The sequence below is a fragment of the Calypte anna genome, chromosome 1 (assembly GCF_003957555.1).
Source record: "Calypte anna isolate BGI_N300 chromosome 1, bCalAnn1_v1.p, whole genome shotgun sequence".
NCBI lineage: Eukaryota > Metazoa > Chordata > Aves > Apodiformes > Trochilidae > Calypte > Calypte anna.
The window spans coordinates 106,339,501-106,347,205 of NC_044244.1; positions in this window are offsets into that span (position 1 = coordinate 106,339,501).

A 7,705-nucleotide genomic window follows, 5' to 3' on the forward strand; every position below is an offset into this window, starting at 1 on the left:
GCATATCCCATACTATATAATACAACTTCACCTGCATAGCCCTGTTTGTGCGTATCAAGATTATATCCACAATGACACTGGGCCTTTAAGCATGACCTTTGCCCTGTGCACTTGTTTTGTGAGTGATGCGGATTTTTTGTGTGTATGTTATTACACCAAAATGAGAGTGAAAAGCTAAATTCTGCCAGCAAAAGTAACTGGCCATGACTGAAGTTGTGTGTAAATACTAACTTGATGTGGGAATTTACAAGTTTCTGGCTATGTTTTTTATGCTTATCAATTAACGTGCAAATATTTACTTATTGGGAACTGTTGCAGAAGGAAACAACCATTTTGGTTGGAAAAGACCTTTAAGATTGTCAAGCCTACTACTGCAAAATTCAACACTAAAGTATGTCCCTAAGCATCACATCTACATGGCGTTTGAATAACTCCAGGGATGGTTACTCCACGACTTCTCTGGGCAGACCGTTCCATTGCCTGGCAACTCTTTCAGTGAAGAATTTTTTCTTAATATCCAATCTAAAGCTCCCCTGGCACAGCTTGAGGCCATTTCCTCTTGTTCTATTGCTTGTTGTTCAGAAAGAGACCAACCCCCATCTTGCTAAACCTTCTTCCAGGGAGTTGTAGAGAATGATGAGATCTTCCCTCAGCCTCCTCCAAACTAAGCCATCTTAATTCAGTCAGCCACTCCTCATGGGACTTGTTGTCCAAATATTTCACCAGCTTGGTTTCCCTTCTCTGAACTGGCTCCAGCAGCTCAATATCTTTCTTGTAGTGAGGGGCCCAAAACTGAACACAGGATTCAAGGTGTGGCCTCACCAGTGCTGAGTACAGCGGGACAGTCACTGCCCTAGTACTGATACAAGCAAGGATGCTGTTGGTCACCTGGGCACACTGCTGGCTCATGTTCAGCTGGCTGTCAACCAACACCCCCAGGTCTTTTTCTTCTGGGCAGCTTTCCAGCCACTCCTTCCCAAACCTGTAGCATCACATGGGGCTGTGACTCAAGTGCACAACCCAGCCCTTGGCCTTGTTGAACTTCATATGATGGCTTCAGCCCATCAATCCACCCTGTCCAGGTCCTGCTGTAGAGCCCTCCTACCCTTAGGCAGATCAATTCTCCCACCCAACTTGGTGTAATTTGCACACTAACTGAGGGAGACCTTATTCTACTCATCCAGATCATTGATAAAGATAATGAAGAGAGCTGGCCCCGACACTGATCCCACCACTTGCTACCAGCCACCAACTGGATTTAACCCCATTTACCACAACTTCTCGGGCCTGGTCATCCAGCCAGTTTCTTACCTAGCAAAGCATACACCTATCCAAACCATGTTTTTCCAGGAGAATGCTGTGGGAAACTGTTAACGTCTTTGTACTATAGTCTGGGTAGACAACACCCACAGCCTTTCCCTCATCCACTAGAGAACAGGCGTTCATTCTTTGTACCACTCAGCTACATGTAATCTGCACAGGGTTTTTTCTCCACTTTTTAATTGTCATAATTTTTTGGTTTTATGTGGAGTATGGAAAAAATGGGAAAGCCCTTTAACTTTGTGTTCTTTTAGCATTTTGTTTCACTTGTGCTTTTCTTCACCTCTCACCAAAGCTGCTCTGTGAGTGCTGATCCTAATGAGGGTTGTTGTCCTGTGCCTACTATAACTCTCCGCTATAAAAATTCAGCTCTCTGTATATTCCCTATCTCTTCTTCCACAATAGCAGGTTCTTCTGTACATTTATATTTTTTTGGCTTGCAGAAAACATAAAACATATAGATAATTCATCTGACCAATACATTTGGTAGTTACCCAGCTGCTGTCCCAAATCTGGGCTCTTCACATGGTATGTAAAAAGCCAGCCAACACACTGAGATATTTGTCTTTGTTTCTAGTCTGCAGAGTAGGGTGTGAGGAATCTAACACCAACCAGCACAGTTCCCAGGAAACAAATGGGATATTATGTAGAAAATAGCAATAAAGGAGAAACTACACAAACCACATGATTGGTTAATGATGATTCATTCACCACTCCTAACTATACACATGCATCTAAGATCATGTTTACACCATTTAAGGAGGTTGCTCAATTAGCATGCCCGCTATTCCCAAGTGGCTGTGTATTTTAGTATTATAATCATCTAAGGTTACTATCTTGACTTTATTGCAAAACCATGTACACATTTCTAAGTCAGGAACCATAAAACCACTAAGCTAAAATTTACATCTTTTTTTTTATTTTGGGATTCTCTGTGCTGTCTTTGTTTGAGACCAGGCACTTCGCAAGGGGTCAGTGTGACCAAGGTTGGATACCCCTCTATCAATCACACAAGCCTGATCCACTTGTAATCTTTGTAACTCTTAGCCTTTTTCCTTTGTTATCACAGCCAGCTGCTGTCAGACACAAGAGGATTGAGATATCCCTGCTTTTTCCTCACTTGTCTAGTAGACCTGCTTCCTTCTATCCAGTGGCTAGTTTTCAAGGAAGAGCAGAAACTTATTGTCTCTCAAATATGGCTGAAAGCAACTGATTGGTTCAAAGCTTATGCTGATGGCAAAGATAAGGCAGTGCCATGTGCTGTGCCACTTCATTTGAGGTTTATCGGTAAGCCAAGCTGAGGGACAGAAAAAAATATCTTGGCTATTCAGAGACACATTCCTTTAAAGCAAAAAGTATGCAAGAACATACTGAAATGTTGGGCAGTTGGCTTCTCCCATGTATAAAGGGGAAGCATTTCCCCTCTTGTCTTTGCCAATACCTATTGTTGTACTGTTACATGAGAGGAAAGACTCTGTTCTCAGGACACTGGTTCCACTTTCAACAATTGAGAAAAGGATTTGTCCTGACTGCTTTGTTTGTTTAACTTTTCTTTGATATGGAACTTTTTGCCATTAAAAGAACAGCTGTTTTAAGTTCCTGTGAGCCCATACTCAACCTACTGTCTATATCATCAAAACCCCTTTACATAGTGAACTCCAAGATGAAAAATTATATTAGGATTCCAGCTGTACTTATGACTAGCATGAAATAGGAATGAATTCCCCAACTGTGCACCTCAGTAAGTGGATAAAGTTTCTGGAAAGCCGAGGACCTGTACAGGGTTGAGCCCTCAATCATAGAACACTCCAGCTGCCTGAGGACATCAGGCTGACAGAGCTGCTAAACTACACCATTGCTGGTGTTAATCTAATGCAGATAACCTGGTAAATGGAGTTAGATTATATGCCACACAGAATAGAAATTAAGGCCCCAGTGCATAATATATTTAATACAAATCATCCTGAAAGGGCAGAGAGATATTTTGTGAAATCCTGATTCAGTGACCTGGTACCAGAAGTCTTGTTTCATGTAGACCTCACCTTGTACTCAGGGCATCTTCTAACACTGATGTCTGTATGTCTGCTCACCCTTCAATCATGAGCATCCAGCACATGCATTTGTGCAGTGCAGCAAAGCATAGTTTGTATTCCTGGTAACAAAGGAATTCAAAAGTAATGTTAAATTGACGTTGTGGAGGGCTGTAATTAATATTTCACTGATGACTTCTCACTTTGGGTTAAATTGCTTCTTTGTATTGTCCTTATCTTAAATGAGGATTACAGTATGTGGCTATTTCGGTAAAGGGAGAGAGAAAAGTAAGCAGACAGACACTGTGCTGGTAATGACAGAGGAACCAGGAGCAGGGTAAGGACTGTAGCTGATGTGTACAATACCTGAGAAATCCCAGCGAGGCTGTTCAACTTGCTGTGCAGAGAACAGGGGAAGCTGTACATTCAGCTTGCTGAACCAGGCAAGGCATTTCTTGGACGGCTCCTATTTTCTTTGCTAAAGTTTGCTCTTTTGACACCAGAAGAGGACTTATGACTAAAGAGATGGTGATAAGCTGTACTTCAGAGCTCCTACTTGTGGTGCTCATTGAGTCTTGACTTGAGGCAAATGACCCCCAGGCATGATCCACAGCAGCTGAAGCAACCTACCACAGACAAACGAGGTTCTTCCTCCACATGTAGAAGGAACTTTATGTAAAATTTCAGGCACATGATACGAAGCACAAATACAGACCAGTGCCACAAGGACATGCAGATTTCACAGCACTATGGAAAGGAAAAGCCCAGCTTATTTTTCACTTCTGACCTTTCACCTCTGACATATTTTGTTCGTTGCATTTTGAATTAACCTGATTAAAACCCAGCTAAGCCTTTAATGTCAACAGCTTTCACTCACACATTGCAAAGCAGCTATTTCTGGGATTTCAGGTTTTTCCAGTGTTTTGTTATGTAATGGGCTAAGGCCTAATAAATCAGTTACGGTTAAGTATAAGAACTAAGTCACAAGGGGTGATGGATTTGGAAGTTCTAATTTTAGCACCATAAGGCTCATTTTCCAGGCTCTCCCAAGACAGCTCCTCCAGAAGGCAATGGCTTGAGATCCTTCTCTGGAATAGTATTTATTTCCTTGATGACTACAGAAAAAACCTGGAACACCTTTTTTAGGCAAGGCTAGTCCATACAAATACCTATTGGACATCTTGTATTCCTTCTTTCTGCTCTGAAGCTGGGAATCTAGTTGTGACTGACACTGAGGCCAGGCATGGTTAAGGTCAGATATAGCACTGCCAGTCAAGAGGAATAAAAGCTGAGTTTTACTTTTAAAGGTCAGTCTTTTAGGAGTGCCTAAATTATGCAATCCAGACTTTTTCTTCATACTGACCCGCAGTTTGGTTTGTGTCAGAAGTCTTTCTGTTTAAAATGAGTCTTCACGGGAAATCACTGTAGGTGAGAGCCCTCTTCTTCAGTCACAAAGGCCACAGCTTCACTGGGATGCCCAAAATGAGCCAACAGGCCTGGAGACAAATGGGCTGCATAGCCCCACAGGTACCCCAAGCAGTGCATGGCATTTGGTAGGCTCTTCAGAGAAGAAATTATTTAGAGAAGAGTTGATTCTGAGCTAAGCTTGTGGAGGGTATGATGAAAATGAATCCATAAAATAGGTTCTAACTGTTTTATGATCTAAACTGCAAAGTATGGATGTATGCTGCTAGCTCTGTCTCATTGTGCCAGGGGGGTGGCAGTGATGAGCAAAACAGATTACTTTGAAGACCTGGGAATTGCTGGGGAAAAAAAATTTAGACATAAAATGCAAAGCAGATGATTAAGGAATGGAGAAGTGGAGAAAATGAAGGAAGAGCAGTCTAGGCTTGTGGTGGGCAGAGCAGACTATAGAAGAGGACAGTAAGGTAAGACAGAGCTATAGCCAGTGCTGGGAAAAGTCAGGAGGAAGACAGAAGACATGAAGGAAGATGGTGTAATGTGGTCTGGTGAAAATAAGTCTGACAGCAACATAATGGCAGTATTCAAAAACATGAAAGACCTCTGAAAACAGGAAATTAATAATATATGCTGGAAGTCCATGAAAGACATGATAGCAGTTACAAGACAGACACAATAAAAAGTTTTTAACCATGGAAACAGAAAAAGTGTATGAGATATTGTCTAGAGAAGTGGCATATTAAAATAAATTTTTTAAAACGTTTTTAAAAGGAAAAAAAACAAAACAAAACAAATCCAAAATAAAATAAAAAAACCCAGCACCAAAAGCAACAACAAAGCCACCAGAACTACTGGACTCCCTTCCTTCCTGAACCTGTGTCAATGTTTTTCAAACAAGATGAAATGCTGTATTTGCTTCTTTTAACCTGTTCCAGAGTTGACATGAGAAGAAACAAGCAATTTACTTATTCTTTGACTGTCAGCCAACTGAAATAAATTCGGTGGAGCCTGCATGGCTGAAGTTTCCTCCACTGCACGTATGTTTTAGCATTGACATTGAAGACCACAGGAGCACACACTGCCTTCCCTTCTGTCTGGTTGCCTGTGTACTGGAGATGGAGCTTCTGTTCTAACAGACTGTTTCAACACCAGTTTATGTTTCTTTGTTCTATATTATCAGTAAGGAAGTTGCATTCCGTTTTATCAGAATATGAGCTGTAAATACCATGTTATAACTAGTAGGTTACCAAATATTGCTATCCATAATAAACTAGTAAACTAGTTGTAGTTCATACATGAATACAATGTTTCCCTGGGAACTGAGCACAAGATAACAAATTACCATGTAATAAATCTGATTCATCTTGGGAAATAATCTGCAACACTGTATACTGCTAAGTATCCTATTATTTCCATGCATTTATCTTCTAGAGGCTCAACAACAAGGCATGGGGAAACAATGAACCTTGCAAGGATACCTTGCAAGTCTCCTGCTTACACACAGCAATGCCCAACGTGATGGGAAAGAGCTGTCTGCTCTAGGCTCCATTTCATAGAATCATAGAATCATAGAATTGGCTGGGTTGGAAGGGACCTCAGAGATCATTGAGTCCAACCCTTGAACTCCATTTGACCCCACAAGGCAAGAAGTGTCTTCCTCAGCTGCGTAAGCTGAGCATCAGTGATGGGTGAAGTGAAGGCCTGTTTGGTGCCAGCCATTAACACTATGGACATAACAATCATGCCATTTGGGTTCCTCCTCGAGGAGAGTGACAACCTGGAGAGCCCTGGTTGTTGTTAGGAGGGTGTCCAGCCAAGAACCATATTAGAAAACTACCAAAGCATTGTTCACAAAGGACTAAGAAGATCATGACTGCCACTGCAAAGGAATGTCTCCTGAAAATCGCATTCCTAGTATTTATGAGCTAATAAAAGGTTGTCATTCCACTCCATTTATCAGAGACCACTGACAGTATAATAACTATGCTGAATGTAGCTTTGAAATCCTCATGTTAAGATTTCAAAAGTGCTTCAGCAATACTAATACACTGACTTCTTTTAACAGCTTTAGGCAAGGGGTAAATAACAGTCTTTGTCTTAAAGAGCAATTAGTTTATACAAAATCACACAGGAAGTTGTGGTGAAGGTGACAATATTTTGCAGATTGTCCTACTTTCTTATTTTCATCACAATATGCTTTCTCCTCACTGACTGTCTACTGGGTGCCATATGGTGATCATGATATATACTATGGCCCACATAGAATGGTACTTGTAGCCTCTTATTCATTCATCTATGTTACACAATAAATGTACCCCTACATTATATATTTATTGCATTGCATATTTACTGATCCAAACAAATTAATAATAGAAATCAGGAACTAAAATTACATTGATTGTTTAAAGACTCCATAAAAACCTTTTTTCTTTAAAGAGACTGTGCTAGCTACAGGCATACTAGATAAACATTAGACAACACGTGTTTCAAGGACATGGTTATCCACAATCTCTTGACCACAGCCTTCACTATAATTGTATCAGTCTTCTCAATCATAAAACCCTCAGTCCTGTCAGCCCACAATGATGACAAAATTCATTTACACTACTTGGTCCACATCCAGCAACACTGCAGCTGCTGTGTACAGGTAAGAACAGAAGAGTTATCCCTATAGTCCCTCTGAGAGAGAATCACGGCATGTTTTGGGTTCGAAGGGACCTCAAAGGTCGTCTAGTTCCAACCCATCTGCATGGGCAGAGACATCTCCCATTAGATCAAGTTGCTCAAAACTCCTTCCAGATTGGCCTTGAACACTTCCAACCACATTCTCCCTAGGCAACCTGTGCCAGTGTCTCACCACCCCCACTGTGAAGAATTTCTTCCTAATATCTAACTCAAATCTTCCATCTTCCAGTTTAAAGCCATTGACCCTT